The sequence below is a fragment of the Aedes aegypti genome, chromosome 3 (assembly GCF_002204515.2).
Source record: "Aedes aegypti strain LVP_AGWG chromosome 3, AaegL5.0 Primary Assembly, whole genome shotgun sequence".
Lineage (NCBI taxonomy): Eukaryota > Metazoa > Arthropoda > Insecta > Diptera > Culicidae > Aedes > Aedes aegypti.
Window position 1 is genome coordinate 277,543,517 of NC_035109.1, and position 19,448 is coordinate 277,562,964.

The window sequence follows — 19,448 nt, forward strand, 5'->3', positions numbered from 1 at the left end:
AAGGCCTTTCGGAAATTATTTTTAATTTTGAAAAAACCTCAGAAGCAAATACCGGCATTGAAAGAGGAAAACAAATTATTACTAACTAATTGCAAATAAGCTCAAAACTTGCTATGCAGTTTGAATGCGCGCACAATTTTAATTTAGGGCTTACTAGTCCAATTGAAAATCAAGTTACTCAGGACTTCGAAAATATTCTCAATCAAGAGAACGTTCTCGAAAATGCCTGGGAGACTGATTTGGAAGAAGTGAGAACTATTTAAAAAAAAAATCAATCATATGAAAGCTCCTGGCGATGGTGGAATTTTCTACATCCTCATCAAGAAACTTCCAGAAAGTAGCTTATCATTTTTAGTTGATATATTTAACAAATGTTTTCAATTAGCATATTTTCCTGACAAATGGAAAAATGCTAAGGTTGTTCCAATTTTAAAACCAGACAAAAATCCTGCAGAAGCTTCTAGCTATCGTCCAATCAATTTGCTTTTCTCCATCAGTAAACTTTTTGAAAAGGTTATTTTGAACAGAATGATGGCCCACATCAACGAAAATTCAATTTTTGCCAATGAACAGTTCGGATTCCGCCATGGACATTCGACCACTGATCAACTTTTACGTGTAACAAATTTGATCCGTTCCAATAGATCTGAAGGCTATTCTACTGGTCTTGCTTTTATAGACATAGAAAAAGCATTCGACAGTGTTTGGCATGAAGGTTTGATTGTAAAATTGAAAAATTTTAATTTCCCAACATACATTGTTAGAAAAATCCAAAGTTATCTGGCAAATCGTACACTTCAGGTTAATTATCAGAACTCCAGATCTGAAAGACTTCCTGTAAGAGCTGTTGTTCCTCAAGGCAGCATTTTGGGACCAATATTATACAATATTTTCACATCTGACTTACCTGAGTTACCTCAGGGATGTCAAAAATCTTTGTTTGCGGATGACACAGGCCTCTCCGCCAAAGGACGAAGCCTGCGTGTCATCTGTAGTCGATTGCAAAAAAGTTTGGATATTTTTTCTTCATACATGCAAAAATAGAAGACTTCTCCTAATGCTTCCAAAACTCAACTAATAATATTCCCACATAAACCAAAAGCTCTTTATTTGAAACCTTCAAGTAGACATGTTGTCACGATGAGAGGGGTTCCAATAAATTGGTCAGATGAAGTTAAGTATCTAGGGCTCATGCTAGAATTTAACTTTCAAAAATCACATTCAAGCCAAATGTAATCAATATGTAAAATGTCTCTATGCCCTTATTAATAGAAATTCAAAACCTTGTCTTCAGAACAAGCTTTTGATATTCAAACAAATTTTCAGGCCAGCCATATTGTATGCTGTATGGACAAGCTGTTGTGATACCAGGAAGAAAGCTCTGAATAGAACAACAAATGATTTCCTTGAACAAGAATATTTTCTTGTTAAGAACGTATATTTTGTCGCTGCTCACTCACATTATCTGTGTGTAATAATTGCTATTGTCTGCCAATATGCCAAAAAACCTATTTTCATCTCAAGTTTGCTTCCGTATAATTTTCTCATATGGTCTTTAAACTTAGCGAAACACCAATTTCGAACGAATCCTTCACTAGTTGCACCATCTTGAGAGAAATGATCCGGAAATTATCCTTCGGCGCGACATAAATTTTTCGCTTCTGTCATCCATCAGTCAATAAGCTTTCCCATTCGGTTGCTCATAAAAAAACGAAACCAGCCAGGACGGAATATAAATAGCACTATGAAAGTACGACCCCACTTCATCTCTCTTCCCCTACTGAGCATTATTTCTGTTTTTATCACTTCGTGCGGGGAAAATGTGTCGAATAAAAGTGTGCAAGGTGCTTCTAGGGAGCTGAAGCTCCGATAGTGCCTCCATCAAACAAGGGAGGACCGCTGCACAGTGGCTGCACTCCATACAAATGCTGGCCAATAGAACAAATCCCATTTCTGTTTTTTCATGTGCATTATATCCTCACTGGGACAGCGCCTGCTTCTCAGCTTAGTATTCTTATGTGCACTTCCACAGTTATTAACAGAGAGCTTTCTTTGCTAAAGTTGCCATTTTCGCATTCGTATCAATATGTTACCTGCCGCACGATTCTACTCTATGCCCAGGAAAGTCAAGGAAATTTCCGACTGGGAATCGAACCCAGACACCTTCAGCATGGCTTTGCTTTGTAGCCGCGGCTAAGGAAGGCCCCAAATCCCACTTAAAACAAAAAATCAAAAATCCTAATTTATTGACATCACATACTTGTAAATTTATTGAAGAAGTTCAGTATTATACACATGTTGACATTCTCAAATTCTTTGCTATCAATTCTAACCTAATCATTTTCTTATTTTTTGACCAGCTTTGAGCCACTGTGCCCAGTGATGCGTTCAGGCTAGGTTGACGAGGGGATGGTACAGAAATGACAACGCTGCAAATTTGTTACGACCGGTGAGCCATATTTCCGGATCATCATAACCGCCATAAAAAAAAACAACGGAACGCGGGTGGGTTGCAAATGGATGCGGCTAATGCAGGGGTGGCGTTGTTTAGTCAGTCAATTTATCACCATTTGTGGAGTTGACCAGCATCTGTCAACAGCGGACGCGTGTCATAAAGTACGGTACTGCAGACTACAAACATGTTGTCGATTGTGGGGAGTGGACATGAGTTTGTACCCCATCAGTTCAAGTGACAGGCTGTTGTCTAGACAAATTGGAGTATGAAAAGGTTTTGAATTGGTTCGAATCCAATTCAGTTATCAAGCTTGTTGTAATGTTAATTGTAACTGAACATCAAATGGTTTAGGGGGGCCTTCTTCACACGCGTAAAAATCAGAAACCCTCATTTCTTATATTTAATTAACATCTAAACAATTTTTTTTTTCCTGTTCGGAACATAAACCACTGCGACCAATATTTGATCTATTGTAGTAGATCCCGTGTCCTTTGTATAGTGCATGTCGTGTTACTTTGTCACTATCGAGAAGTGATAAGGTATTCGTTTTTTTACAGTTGTCATTCCCAACTTGATCACAGGATAGGATTCTAATTGAAAGGTTCCGCTTTTTAAACCCTTCGAAGGGTGTGGTGGGTACACTCTCCGCAGGCACGCCCCTTTATCAGTCAAAATCGGATCCCTTGGAAGTGACACCGATATTGTCCATGCATCAGAATCCTAGTCCTTACTTCTTCAAACTAGAGAACAATACATAAAAGATTAGAAAACAACTTGTTGAATTCGACTTATTTTTATCCTTGTCTCAAGGTTATTCTCGCCTACTGGAAAACCGAGACTTGCCAATTTTAACTAGGTTTAAAATGTAACAAGGACTAATAGTGTTCCTTTGATTACTATAGCATCCTGTTCTCTTCGTTTGAAGCAGTCAGGACTAGGGTTCATTGGTACATCTTCACCCCATAACGCACCTCGAAAAGGTGATCTACCCGCGTTTTGGGTAATCTAAACAGATAACACTGAATCAAAAATTTCACGCCACAGTACTCGGTTCGTGGCCGTATCTCTCCATTCTCGTTTCTGACCCACGCTCGCCAAATCTATACGCACTTGGTCCGCCCACCTAGCTCGCCGTGCTCCACGCTTTCTTGTACCAACCGGATCCGAAGCGAACACCATCTTTGCAGGGTTGCTGTCCGGCATTCTTGCAACATGCCCTGCCCATCGTATCCTTACAGTTTTTGCCACCTTCTGGATAATGGGTTCGCCGTAGAATTGGGCGAGCTCATGGTTCATCCTTCGCCGCCACAAACCGTTTTCCTGCACACCGCCAAAGATCGTCCTAAGCACCCGACGTTCGAAGACTCCAAGTACTTGCAAGTTCTCCTCGAGCATCGTCCTCGTTTCATGCCCGTAGAGGACTACCGGCCTTATGATACATTTGGTGCGAGTGTGAATCTTTTTTGACTGCAGCTTTTGTCAGCTGTCAGCAAGGATCCAAGGTAGACGAACTCGTCGACTACCTCGAACGTATCCCCGTCCATCATAAAACTGCTACCTAGGCGAGCCCTGTCGCCCTTGGCCCCACCACGCCGCATTTAGAATGGTGATCGCTTGAAAGTTTTCACAATCTAACATGTCGCCTTTCTTGTAGATGGAGCATATCACCCCTTCCTTCCACTCCTCCGGTAGCTGTTCTGTTTCCCAGATTGTGCCTATCAGCCGGTGCAAACAAATGGCCAGCCTCTACGGGTCCATCTTTATAAGTTCAGCTCCGATACCATCCTTTATTGTTGCTTTATTGTCCTTGAGCTGGTGAATGGCATCTTTAAACTCTTTCAAAGTTGGGTGCTGGTTGGTTTCCATCGCCCGAAGGCAGTTGCTCCGTTATCCCGACCTCAGTTTCCTGTGCACTTAGCGCCGTTTAGGTGCTCGTCGCAGTGCTGCTTCCACCTTTCGATCACCTCACGCTCGTCCGTCAAAATGCTCGCATCCATATCCCTGCACATCTCGGCTCGCGGCACGAAGCCGTTGCGGGATGCGTTGAGCTTCTGATAGAACTTACGTGTTTCTTGAGACCGGCACAGCTGTTCCATCTCCTCAAACTCCGTTTCCTCCAGGCGATGTTTTTTTTTTCCGAAAGGGTCTGCTGTTGCCGTTTCCGTCTATAACGCTCCACGTTCTGCCGGGTCTCTGCTGCAGCATGACCACCCGCGCTGCGTTCTTCTCCTCCAGAATCTGCCTACATTCCTCGTCGAACCAATCGTTCCGTCGACTCCGTCCCACGACGTTGCTCTCAGCTGCATTGTTGATGGCTGGCTTCACTGTACTCCAGTAATCCTCAAGAGGGGCTTCATCCAGCTCACCCTTTTCCGGTAATGTAGCATCGAGGTGCTGCGCGTATGCCGCTGCGACATCCGGATGCTTGAGCTGCTCTAGGTCGTACCGGGGCAGCCGTCGATACCGTAAGTTTATTACGTTGTTAACGACGGAGAGTTTTGGGCGCAGTTCAACCATCACCAGATAGTGGTCAGAGTCGATGTTAGCGCCACGATAGGTCCAACCCCCTAGATTTCCGGAGGACCATTCCCCCTAAATGTTCGAAGGACCATAGTGTGCAGTTAAGTTTAGAATCCTTCTTTGGCACTGGGACGATGATCAGCCGCCCCTGACATAAGGAACAGACGCTGTTGTGAGCCGCTCCTGACATGGAGTTCAAACGCTTTAGATTTGCTGAAGCAAAAGCTAAAGTAAACCCCCTTTCCCTGTCAGCATACGACCAAAGTACCCACCGGCGCGGGATTGGTTACCAGATCTTCCCTAAGGTTACTCATACCTCAGCCAGTACCGCGAGGAGGTAGTGATAGGAGTTGGGGTCTATTTTATTCCTGTAGGTACGCGGGGCCCAGATAGCCGTAGCGGTAAACGCGCAGCTATTCAGCAAGACCAAGCTGATGGTCGTGGGTTCGAATCCCACCGGTCGAGGATCTTTTCGGTTAGGAAATTTTACCAACTTCCCAGGGCATAGAGTATCTTCGTACCTGCCACACGATAAACTCATGCAAAAAAAATGGTCATTGGCACAGTAAGCTCTCAGTTAAAAACTGTGGAAGTGCTCATAAGAACACTAAGCTGAGAAGCAGGCTCTGTCCCAGTAGGGGACGTAATGCCAGAAAGAAGAAGAAGGCACGCGTGGTTCCAATGGTACGCCATGCTCAGCCATTTACCAACCTTGAGCAATACTCATCTAAAATAATTCTTGTGTACATCTCAGAAGATCTACAAACATTGTTGCAGAAAATAATTGTGTAACCATATGTTTTTCTAACCATGCTAAAAACATTTATTAAAAAGGCAACTGCAGTTGAATCTCCACAAATCGATTTTCAGAGGATAATCTACTTATATAATAATCGATAATCTATACCGAAACAAAAAATCTTCAATCAATCTAACAAATTGCTGTATTTCTTATACTCTTATGATCTCTTTCGTGAGCAAGTAATACTATTTTTGTTGAAAATATTTATGAACGTTATCTGTCAATTTGTTGCATATCGCTTAAAAAATATGTTAACTTTACTGACAATCAATATTTTTATTTTCATGTGTTTCAACTTTCATTGCAAAGCATCACGGAATGAGAAGGATTTTTAAGTAAATATCGACTAAGGCAGCATTCATTGATAACGTAACTGTAAAATTGAAAATTAAAGACCCTCTTCCCCTAAGTAACGCTTTTTGTATGACTGTTTTCAAAATTTGGTATGAGTCGTAACGCTCCACCTCCCCACTCCCCTTCGAGCGTTATCTTGTTTAAGGACGGCGCGCTTTGGAGGGAAATTTGCTAAACTAGAACAGACATCGAGTTATGGATATATCTACTTATGGAGAGCATGATGTATGGGAATTTGGAGGAACTGAAAAAATCCTGCGGGTTATAAAATATATCGATTTAGCAATTGGCAAAAAAAGCCTCTCAGTATGTAGTACTTATAAGCACACTTACTAAATAAGAGGCTTTGTCATACACAGCAAAAAAGAAAATAAGATCGGCTGACGTAATTTTTTGCGATGTATCAAGAAATGAGCGTAAGTGAATATTATCACATTCATTTTACAACAATATTACGCTCAAAACGTAAACACAATTGATCGACCAAAATGCAAAGAAACTCATTTCGAACAGTCACCTAAAACTTTCACCTTATGTGTGGTGGAATGACCGAGGTGTATGAGACACGATTCTCACTCATTAGATCATGGCAGGGTTGGGAAAAAATCTGAAATTTATTCTACAGTAGCCAAACAAAGCCAATCTCAGTCAGCGAAGCCAGTGAAACTCACGCCTATCGCTGCTGTAGGCAAAGTGCCTTGAAAATTAAAAAACACCCGTTGCTAAGGGCAACCCAAAATTACTGTAGAAAAATGTTCTATTTCCCGCATTTAGAGCCTTCAATGACACTAACGATTTAGAAAATTCATGCACCCAACATAGGCTACTTGATGAGATTCACGTTTTTGAACTACTGTACTGGGAAATCCACGTGATTTTCGCGAAATTCAAGTCTACTACTATTACCATTCCAAGCACTGGATCATGGTTCAATTCCCGGTTGAACTTTTACATCTTTTTTGTTAGCTTCTCAATCTGATTCTATCGATTGCCTGAACCCGATCTTCCGCAGTCACCAGCTGGTTCGATACGTTTAAAATATGTAATTGTATACCATATTTGCGACGAGACTGATTTGCATCTAAAATGACATGATGTTACAAATTATTTTATGCTGTGCAGTTACGACGTAACGCAAGAAAGATAAGGAAGAAAGAAGAACATGACAACGCTAGGTAATGTCTGCTCAATAAAATACATAGTTTAAGGTGAGGCAAACCCTCGACCTCAATACTTCCAAAAACACTATAACAGTTGAAAAGAAATAAAAACCAAACAGTGAGCCTTCAACATATTGGCGACAATTTCGCTGAACAAACTTGTGCCAAAATATGTAAACGTGTTAAGTTATAACAGCTCTAAAATTTTTGCCCCACTGCTGTGGCAAGAATTCAATACTATTATGGAGCAACGGTTTGCTGACCTAAACACTATATCGATACTTCTATGATAGGAATGTCTTCTAGCAGGTATTAACTGGTGTTCGCAGAAAAAATACACTAAACTTCTATCAGAAATTTGACCAGAACAGAATTAGTGTGTGTGAATTAATAGTGAACTGAACAGAACATTGGTAAAACCTGAAATTTTTGTGTTGTTTTTTAGCACGATCAGGCATATTTCACTAAATTCAAAGATAATACACTAAGGTTTTTTTTTACACGGGGTATACTGCCGTTCTACGCATAATCGTCCCATGTTCCAAAATATGCAATCGAGAAAAACGCATTTAAAGATTTTCACACATTTAGGCCTCGTATTGACCAGGTGTGTGCTAAATTAAATTAAAATCTTTACAACAGTATAAAGAATAGCGTGTTCATTAGAGTCAAGAGTTTTTATTATGGGAATAAAGTAAATTTAGCTACGAAATTCAAAGTGGGACTGTTATGCCTAGAAATACGGGGTTTTTGGTGAATTTCTACGCATAACAGTCCCACTGATATTAGTGACCAATTATGTGCTAAGCGTAATGCTGCAGATGACCGTTCTTACGTATAGATTGTACCGAGTGTAGCGGACGTATATCCTCAGGACTATCTTAAGGCACCTAATGACGGCTCAAGTGACATGTGCCAAACGGAGGGGGGGAAGTGAAGAAATACGATTTTATAGTTTGGGATGGAAAACATAGTTTTCTGTATGTGTGATAATGAGACAATGTATGAGTTAGTGAAAGAAAGAGTGGATGAGTAAGTTAGAAAGTTTATAAGATGTTATAAATTAATATTTCGACTCTTCCAGCTGCAGGCTTGACAGAAACTCATCTGCGAATTCAAGGTTATTTTGCGGAGTGAATATTTAACTCAAAATTTTCGACACAAATCTTCACACGATTTGACATTTCTTTGGACTTGGTTTGCAAAATCATGATTTTTGATACATCGCAAATAAAGCTTCAGAACCATCAACATATTTGCCACTTGCATCGAAGAACCAATTACCCAGAATAACCCAGTATGTGGCCAGGTCACCCAAAACCTCTTGAACTATTCTTCTTTTGACATGACTTTGACTTCTTCTTGACTTCATCAAGTTTCATGTGTCGCAAGATAGGTCTCAGAATCGCCAATATAATAACCACCTCTTCTGGAGAACAGGGTACCCTAAGGGGTGTATCGAAAAGTAGTCACAAACATTCAAAACGGTATATCTCAGAGGATAGTTCATCTTTTTAAAAGCTTTTTTCACACAAATCTTCAATATTTCATCAAATTTTGAAGCAACAATATAAATACAATATAATATAATATAATATATATAAATACTAATATATATACTAATATAAATACAACAAGGTTTATAAAGTATGGAAAATAAAATTTTGCACAAAATTACATTTTTGAAGTGTCTTTTGAAGATTCGATGATTTGTATTGAATAAAATGTATATCAAACAAAATAAGATGAAAAGCTTATTCTTCTCGGAAAATATGTTTACTTCACACAGCACGTAAAAATAAATTCAAACTATGAATTATTGCTCTTAAAAAGCTCAATTATTGGAACAAGGTCGGTTTTAGAAAGTCACTTTTGTATAATCAACTTTTGAAACTCTGTCATATATAGCGGTAATTATATAGAGTAACATTTTTTTGCTTACGTTACTTCATAAATATGCAAACAAACTTTTCCAATCAAAAAACAATTTTTATTCGTTACAATCGTTCGATATTACCATTAACGTGTAGAAAGAAAAAATCAAAAAAACAAGGTCCTTAAAAATCGACTTTTTTAGATTTTTGTATTTGCTTTCAAATGCTTGTTAATCAATTTTTCAAAATATTTTTTACACTATGTCATGAGAGTTGTGGCACAGAATATATTAGCATAAACAAAAACCATTTTTTATTCAAATTTAACACATTTATTAACATATCAATTTTTTCAGAGGTGTGCAAGATTTTCATCGACATCTGTTAGTAATTTGCAAAATTATCATGCAAAATGGCACTTTATTAAAACAATATCACCGCATCATATTTTTTTAAATACATTGTAAAGCATTTTTCATCAAAAAATTGTTTGTAGGTTCAACCCTTTTTTTGAGATTGTTTTGAATGTTTGCGACTACTTTTCGATACACTCCTTAAACAACCTGGCATGTTATTAAGTTATCCAAGAATTACCTTTATTTAGCCTTGATTTGGGAATTTATGTAGTTTGATGTTGCCAGCTAGATTTCAGAATCGATGGTTTAGAGGCCATTTCCCCCAGGGAACCGGGAATTCGGAACAATCCGACATGTGGCTAAGTCATCCAAAAACATTCGAAAACATGAAGTTGATTTTTCGCAAGCCTTGGACTCGAAAATAAAAAAAAACAGGTTGTGTTCCACATGGGATGTAAATCCAACGTAAGAAGGTGTTCAAAACGATTTTCCCAAATACCAGCTAATTCAAAACTGCCTACTGACTATTTTGTTCGAGATCAACGCAGCGAATTGTATAGTGTGACAGTTATGCGTAGAAATACAGTAGTGGGACAGTTATGCGTAGAAATTCAACAATGGGACAAATTGACTTGGCTTGCTTTTCATTGAGTTTCCGAACAAAGTAAATTTTTGGTGTGTGTTTTCTAAAACTATACGTAAAAATAAACTGTTTAATGACAAAAAGTCAAAATGCACAAAAAGTAACATGGGACAATTATGCGTATAACGGCAGTATACGTACCATGTAAAAAAAATCCGTGTAAATCCGTGTTAAAGAAACCGTGTTAGTTCTGGAATCCGTGTACATAAGAATCAAAACGTGTTAATATCGGAATATGTGTAAAAAAACCGTGCAAAAAAACGTGTAAAAAACCTTTGTGTATATAGATCGAACTTTTGCCCTACTGTGGACCGAAAATGGGTTTCAAGCGAATCTATGACATTTGGTCGAATGACGTTTGGTCGAAAGTACATTTGGTCGAACAGACATTTCGTCGCATTTCAGCGTGGTGAAATAATCGAGAGGTATTTGACACAGCTCTCACTCGCTGGACCAGGATTCAAATTCCGGTCAGCCGTAGCTGGCTGGTTTATACTTTTGAATGATGTAATTATACATCATTTTTGCGACGAGACTAAACTAAAACGACGTATTCGAAACTTTCAACCTTCTTAGTTATTAGGTCACCAAGTGGCTCGGTAGCTTAGTTGGTAAAGTGTTCGTCTAGCATACAAGAGTCCTGGGTTCAAATCCCAACCGAGCACGTGGATTTTTTTTTCATAATTTACCCATCTTTACCACGCGTTATGAATTAATTAAATTAAAATTGAACCAAGTGCTTTTTCAGGCCTCAAAAAAACGAATACCAGTCATTTGAAATATCTATTTTTTGCATTATATGCCGTAATAATGGAACATATTAGCATGCATTAGCAAATAGATGCATCTGTATCAAAATAATATCAGCAAATTCAAATTTTGTGAAGCTTTTACCGTATCTTTAGAACACCAAAAAATCATCTAATCCGCTCTCTCTGAACATCGACCAAATGAAAAACGTAAAGAACGAATGATCAGAAAAATGAACGGGCAAGCAAATAAATATGGCCCCAGTGAAACATTCCTACTAATCGCTACCCATTCGTCATTCGTCTAAAATGGACATTATTTCATTTTTCTCCACCTCTTGTAGACCAATCTCAACTCGCAAAGCCATGAATATGAATGGAACAACAGTCCCCCCAAGGATTACCTGAAAATTTAATCGGGCCCAAAACTCACCTTCAAATCACGGCTGCCATTTGGTTCTGCTCAGTTAAGATCCAGATTTAGTGTTGTCGTATCCTCGTTATCTTCGCTTGCCACATTTGCATAAATTTGATATTTATTTACATAGTTCCGGACTTCTTTTTCCCCCTCCGAGTAGCAAAACAGGAAGCCGATGCCAACATACGCCCCCAACGAGAATGTCCGTAAGTTAAAATTATTAAAAATCCAAGTGGCAGCACAAGAATCACGAGCACTTATTAGATTCCGGCTTTTCTTTCTTCCAACTCGTCCAGGAAGTTCACTTTCAATTTCACGGTCCTGAATTTAAATATTCAATATCTGTGCAGCCAGGCAAGAGCTGTTGGGGTGCGACAGGCCGGACCAGACGCTTTTCGGTGGGGTGTGTTTTGAGTTTGCTTTCCTTTTCAAAAATATGGCTGCCCATTTGGTTTAAGGTTGAACATTGGGGAACTGGACGCCGTGAGTGTTGCTGTCCCTGTCGTGCAAGATCGTAAACATAAAGTTATGCTTTGTTATCTGAAAGAAAATAGAAATAATAAAGATTAGAGAAAATTTGAACTTTTAGATGAAAAGGTGAAAGTGGAAATGTGGTTTTGCTTCTGAATTAGAAGTTTTTTAAAATTTAATGCTTTTTAACAAAAATAATCTTGCGTTGAAGTTTTTCTAAATTTTCTCTGGTTGTTATATTGATTTCCATCTCAACCAACTATGGTGTAGTTCACCTAGTTTGTTGGACTAAAAATAGAAAGTAACACAATTATTATCATCGCAGGGTTCAGAAATGGATTCCAAGTTGAAAAAACAAAATCTTCAAACTCAAGATGGCACATCTTGCTTCGAATCCATAAATTCCAAACCACTTCTCGGACACACTCACAATCGGACGACGTGACCTCACTCAAGCGCAGTTATTACAGTTCGTTACCCTAACTGCATTGGACGACAGACTCCCCGAGAGCTCTGATCCCCGAATCGTGGTTCAACATAGACGCCGAAAGAAGAAAAAAAAAAAAAGACTCGCCATCATGCATTCAACTTCAAGGCACAACTGAAAGCTACAACTATCGTATTTTAAATTTATTTGCCATCTACTGGACCATCATCGTCTACAACGCGCTAAAAGAGTAGCGATGATGACGGCGAAGACGACGTCCAAGAATTGCAATCGAAAAGATAAAAGCTCCCTCGGTTCTTGTTTGGCTGCAACTGTCCAAAGGGTGTGATAATGTGAAAAATGCAGGGGATGAAACTCGCCAACCCCCTGGGGGGTCTGAGTCCACTCGCTGCCGTTACTGTTTCTACTAGTGGATGACTGGCTCAGGGATGGTGCGTGTGCAGTGCAGTTGAAAACGGAAAATTGAGTGTGTCTAGCCGAGTGAAACTAGAGTCACTTTACGCCGGCTTTTCGATGCCTTCTTCACCCGATCAGAAGACAAAAGTAAGTCTGTGATCACATACCAAACGGGACTATAAAATCTAGTTTTTTTTTTATTTCCTATTATTTGAATAACTATAGATGCCTGTTATCAAAAATAGCTTTGACGACGAAGGCAAAGCGAATGGTTCGATGAAGAATGCCAAAGAGTGACGGGCATGAAAAATTCCAACAGAAACCGTATTCTAGTGACCGGTACACGGCCAAAAAAGAGAGCGATAGAGAGAGGGTGGTGGCAACGAGAGCTTAAGAAAAGCGAATCCACCGCAGAAATAAATTGAAGCATGAAGAAAATGTGATAGCTGATGTTAATGCTATAACCGGAACGATATGTGGAGGTTTTATGCAACGGTCAACGTAACGGCATGTGGCACAATATTCTACCAGTGACGGTAGCTGGCAGGTAAAAGGAACACTTTTAGTAATTGTTGAATGGTGAAAATGGAAATTTAGCGAGAAACAAGATGATGGTTGGTCATCAAGCTGTCTACCCACCGACCATTAAAGATCCCGATCGTATTTCTCAAGCACGGAAGTGAGCAGCTTTACCAATCGATCCACCGAATACTTTCAAAGGTATAGGAGGATAAAGAAATGACCACCAGCTGGTTGGATGGCCTCATGCGCCAATTTTACAAGAAAGTTCCCAGACTAGAGTGTTACCCTGCTATCTTGCTGAATGCAAAATACTGTCGCGCATTCTGTTTAACAGACTGAGACTGCTCGAGGAGACCTTCGTCTTCGAATACCAGGCTGGTTCTCGTGAGGGCCGCTCAACAACTGACCAGATGTTTACCTTGCGAACAGAGCCGTAGCGTGGCCTCCTGGCGCCCTTGGCGAACCACTATTTAAGCGCCCTTTATTTCATGATCAAATTTTTGATTTCACTAAAAATGCATTATAATAAAGATTCTTTCAAAATCATAGAGTGACTTATTTAAAAGATGTTCTTAAAAACCCACAAACTGTGTATTACAAATTCAAATGTCTGCTCTGAACTAGGTTTTGAAAAATATTTTTTTAAATTGTGTTAAAAAGCATAGACCATGTTTCAAATGTTATTTTCAAGAGAGCTGATTGGTAGCCACGAAGTTACAATATTTTACAATATATTTCCTTCCATATAGCCAGAAAATAATCTGCAGAATCTACCCGGATGTATTAAACATAAATAAGAAATGCATGTAGACCTTGCCAATTTTTTCTAAATGAATTTTCAGTTTACTCCTTCAATATAATTTATTTTGTTGATCGAAAAGCGGTATGTTATAACAACTGCAGATTTTAAATTATATTTCAAGAAAATCCTCAATATTCTCCTTCTTCTTGGCGCCCCTATCATATCGGGACAGAGCCTACATCTCAGTTCAGTGCCTAGCCGATGATGCCATTTTTGCATTTCATTGATAAACCAGCTCGGGATTCTGTGAGAATTAAACTCATAATTTTATCAGAATTTTTAATTCGATTCTATGAAAATTCAGCCTGAATTCTCATGATAACGAAGAATCTGTTGAAAATTCGGTCCAGAGCCCGCCTGAAATTTTGTCAGAATCACACATTGGATAATGTGGAAAGACTGACTAAAATTCTTTGTTGAAATTATGGCTTGGTATGTATGAAAATTTGACTAATATTAGTTTCAACTGTATATGAGCAATTCTCGCTGAAACCAGGCCGCCATCGGCACCCATCGTTAGAATTCCAATTTTATGTCTCTGATCGCTAGCTTTCGATAAAACTTAAGGGTGGTCCTTTTTGTTTTCTCAAATTGGTGGACCCCTCGTACGCCAGCTAGCTAAACAGTTTGCAAAAAAGCCCATTTTTTGATAAATCTTGGGTATTTCTTCACGTGATATGTCTCATATTTCCCTTGGAACACATACCAAACTTAATGGCATCGTATAGAGAACGTGAAAAATTCATTCTACTAGTCAAAATCAAGATGGCGTCAAAATCCAAGATGGCCGCCAGATTTTATCACTCTAAATAATACTCCTATTCTTCATCTGACTCGAAAAATACACCAACTATAGAAAACTTGTATCTTTGTTGTACAAAAAATGATGTTTGCATTGATTGCACTCGCCATATACGTCAAAATCGTGGAACATGTTTTAGAAAATCGTTCATATTATAGGGTAAATACCATTGCACACCTAGTTTCTGTAGCCTATCTTACGCAATTTTTCCTCAGCTTTCTGATGGTGATCTCAGAATTCAAAACGAGCGGTGCGCTAATTGTGAAAAAACGATTTTTCTAACAAAATTCAAGATGGCGGCCAAATTTAAAATGGCCGCCGGATTTTTTTTAACTTCAAATGAAAGCTATATCCTTTCTCTATACGATGCCATTAAGTTTGGTATGTGTTCCAAGGGAAATATGAGACATATCACGTGAAGAAATACCCAAGATTTATCAAAAAATGGGCTTTTTTGCAAACTGTTTAGCTAGCTGGCGTACGAGGGGTCCACCAATTTGAGAAAACAAAAAGGACCACCCTTAAGTTTTATCGAAAGCTAGCGATCAGTGACATAAAATTGGAATTCTAACGATGGGTGCCGATGGCGGCCTGGTTTCAGCGAGAATTGCGAGATATATCTTAATATCGAAGATTTTTGATGAAACAGTGACGTGGAAAATGCACTCATTAAAAAGAAACTTGTTGAATTTCGTCAAGTACGTCACGCATTTTGGCGCCCCCTAGAAGTTGGCGCCCTTGGCGGGTGCCAACCTGGCCAACCGCACGCTACGGCACTGCTTGCGAATGATCCTAGTCAAAATCCGGAAGTATAACTTTCAGACTCCCATCTGGTTAATAGTTTTAAGGCAGCGTACAATACAGTGAAAAGAAATGAGCTCTAGTAGATAATGTCTAAGCATGGTATTCCGGCGAAACCAATTAGGCTGATACGTGCTGTATGGTTCGAAATCAAGTGTTTGGATTGCAGACGGAATACCAATCTCGTTTGTAATTTTCGAATTTACTGTTCAACATTGTACTCGAGGGTGCTGTTAGGAAATCTGGCGTGCAGAGATTAGCATAATATCGACCTTATTGGAATGGATCACAGGTCAGCGGATTAGATCTTTGTGCCTTTGAAGAGGAAGACAGCGATGAGAGGTATGATAAATAATTCTGCTAAAACGAAGTACATGATTGCAGATAGAGATAGAAAAAGACTTCGATAGGGACGTGTTTTATACTATTGAATAAAACTTGTTTATCTCGGAACACTTGTCATGATATGTCTTTTTTTAAAGTTAATACCAGAATATGGTATTCGTTTGCCATGTTTTCCTGCTCGGGCAGAAGTGGAGACGGAAACGTTCATTCCTCCGTGGATGAAAGTTGGAAAGCTACTGCCTGAGTGGGTTTGACCAGCGGCGATGCACTTTGTGCTGCTGTGTGACTGTGCAAACTGTAAGCAACCGTTGAAACCTAACAGGAAAGGAAAAGGAAGGCAACAGGAAGTAAAATATTTTCATATTTTAGCATAAGTTTCTTTTGCGTGGCTTTGGAAAGCGAGAAACTGGAGATGAAAGTTAAGTCCACTTTTTGGATTGATTTATTTGTATGGTATGATGGAGTTGAATCGATTTTCAAATGGATTGCAATAAGATATTGTAGTGCATTGAAATGATCTACTTAAAAATGTTCTTTTCTTTTTTGGCTTTGATCCTACATTTCAATTTCAAGAGTACTGCTTCTTTAAATTAGTGTTCTTATAAAATTATAAAGACATAAATGAAAATGCAGTGGAGCTTGGTTAATGATCATGATTTGGCTTGAATACTTAAAAATGTCCTTGGGTTTAGAAGGTATTCAATAAATACTCATACGGTTTTGGAGCTACGAAAATAAAGCTCAGGTATTTCGAAGGAGGAAAGTCATGGCCTTCTAAAAGTTTCCAGACAGTTCACACAGATTTTACAGGTTTACAAGAGATTACAAGGTATTCGGATTCCAAAGGAGTTTTTGACTGATCAAACGGTTCTTATAAGCCACAAAGAAGGTTTTTCCAGTGATTCTTAAATGGTTCACATGGGATCCAAGGGGCTTCAAAGTGTTTGTCAGTATGTAGCTTTACATCTCAAATTCATTAGAAATTCTTAAGAAACCCTTGGAAACTGGTGATATTCTTAGAAACCCCATCCAAAACCCATAAAAATATTCCTCAATCCTGGAATCCTTTTGTACACGCTTTGGAAAACTCCAAATGTTTCCCTGAAACACAGCTTTCAGCTCTCTAACGCCTTAGACTCTAATGACTTTTACTGAAAATTCTTGGAAACACTTTGAAAGCCCCTTGTAAACCCAAAGAACCCTTGTTAACTTTTGTATATATCTACAAACTATCTGAAGACGCTTGGAACCTTGTTTGGTGCCTCCGCGGACAATTAAAAAAAAGGCAACTTCCATCGTTTAGTGGTTTGTTATTAGACTACTTTTAGACCATCCGTTAAATTCTATGCATATATACATACTAGAGTGGTTCAAAAAATTGTTTTTGCTCCACACCGCTCATTCGATTCTAGATCAAATTCTGAGTGTCCTCTCAAAATTTGAGCTCATTTGGATGAAAATTGAGACTGCACAAGCCCTTCAAAGTTTATATGGGAATTACTATGGGAAAAGCAAGCAATTCATTCAATCGGTCATAGTGTTTTCCCATGTGCTCTTGGGGATTAGAGCTACGTTGATACTGTGAGATACATTCATCAGCTACAACTTTGCCGAAGACCGTTTTTAAATCGGACGCCTCAGTAATTAGTTATCTCGGTTTTCATCCAAATGAGCTCAAATTTTGGGAAGACACTCAGAATTTGATCTAGAATCGAATGAGCGGTGTGGAGCAAAAACGATTTTTTGAACCACTCTAATACATATTTCTCTGAACTACCCTGAGTATGTTCTGTGTTCGAAATTCTTCGGAAGATTGCTAATAACAGTTTAAGTTATCCAAAGTTTTAAATTAAATAAGCCATTAGAATTCAAGACACAGGACTCTAAAATTTTGCTATTTGGAATTAATGGACAGCTTTTGTGCTGAAACCTTCCGATTGTTCTATTGACGTGAATGGAGTACGTGATTCCATTTGTGATGAAATGAAGTTTTTACGCATTGAAAGCTAAACACCATTCGTTAAGCGCAAAGATACTCATGATTGTCTTATAAAATTTCAACATTAAACATTGTGCTAAAACTAGGGAACCTGTTGAAAATAACACTATCTAACGCAATATAGGGTGGTGATTGGGGTAATATACATGAGTATGTACCATATGGGATTTGTATTATGGCACACAATCAAAAATATTTTCTACCAGCGCTCGCCGAAAAGAAAACTATGTAGCCGCATGGTAGATCACATTTTGCCAAAATGAATCGATTAGCTAAAATATCATATCGAGTGTGTGAACAACGATGGAACAACGCTTGAGCTTGATTGGCCGCCCACAGTTGCCAGTACCGCAAGATCAGCTGCATTTACACAAAGAACCAACCAGATGACTCTCAGTGTATAAGTGTTGGTGATCTTCTATTTAAGGCAACAATGGCACCTGCCACGTCAGAATGCTGACCAATTATGGGAAAGAAGGAGCAATAGATGATGCATTAAACTGGCTCCCACAGTAGACCGGATATACCTCTGCATATACGCCAGTTTAATGATGGAAGGTTAATGCTATAATTATGGAAGAATGAAAGTATAGGGAACCGTTTTATCGTTGTCTGTCTCTGTTTCTAGCAAATACTATGAACTGTAGATCAACTAAGATATATTGAGAATGGAAGACAGAAGCAATTGAAAGATACAACTACAAAGTACGAGGAAAGCGACGGGCCTGGGATTGAAATCATGATCTTCTGCCTATGAAGAAGAAGCGTTAGCCATTGAACCACCAACTCCGTCTGAGACCTTCCTACATGGAAACTGCATAGATGAACTACGTTGTAAGTCGGGAAATATCGGGACATTCTTTGTGATGAACGAAGATGTGTCTTCAGGAACAAGTATAACCCATTACTCCGAATTCAATAAGTGATTCGAGGACACAGCATTGGGGACTATGGAATTCGGGGTGATGGTTCATTCGGAAAGATGACATTCGGGGTAATGTATCATGTTTCAATTGACTAAAAACTTCTATAAGTGCAATTATTAAAACTCACAGGCATAACCAGTGATCAATATGAGTTTAAGAATAAGTTTTCAGGGAAAAGTTTCATACCCAAGCAGACTCAAACAGACATAATATTTCATGCCTTGAGTCCTACGGTTTACTCTGTTTTTGTAATCTGGGTTTCAATGAAACGAAACTCATGATGTACGATTTATATTTGTCAATCTTTCATTATTTTTGATTTCATTTTCATTTTTTTTGTTTCATATGCAAAAATTTGATTTTTTTTTTCTTTTAGTTCCAGGTGTAACTATTTATTTATTTATTTATTTATTTATTTATTATTATTACTGTCAACAGGTTAAAATTATACACCCCAATGACATGCTTAACGGCTATAACATACACCTTAAAACTAACAAAGAATTCTCTTTAATCTACTCTTGTTCACATTGCGGGAAACATGAAAATCAAATCCTTCGAAACATTTATTAAAAGTACGACACATATTACGCAGTGGCTCATTT

At 38.7% G+C, this 19,448-nt stretch overlaps 1 protein-coding gene across 4 annotated transcripts in view; it reads right to left on the minus strand.

Annotated features, from left to right (window-relative positions):
• LOC5577136 (leucine-rich repeat neuronal protein 2) overlaps positions 1-19,448 on the minus strand; it is a 502,666-nt gene that overhangs the window by 162,790 nt on the left and 320,428 nt on the right. For all 4 annotated transcript variants that reach the window (XM_001663174.2, XM_021855555.1, XM_021855556.1 and 1 more), the window contains one exon: positions 11,347-11,871. The gene's annotated coding sequence lies outside the window, so the exon portion shown is untranslated. The remainder of the gene's footprint in view (positions 1-11,346; positions 11,872-19,448) is intronic.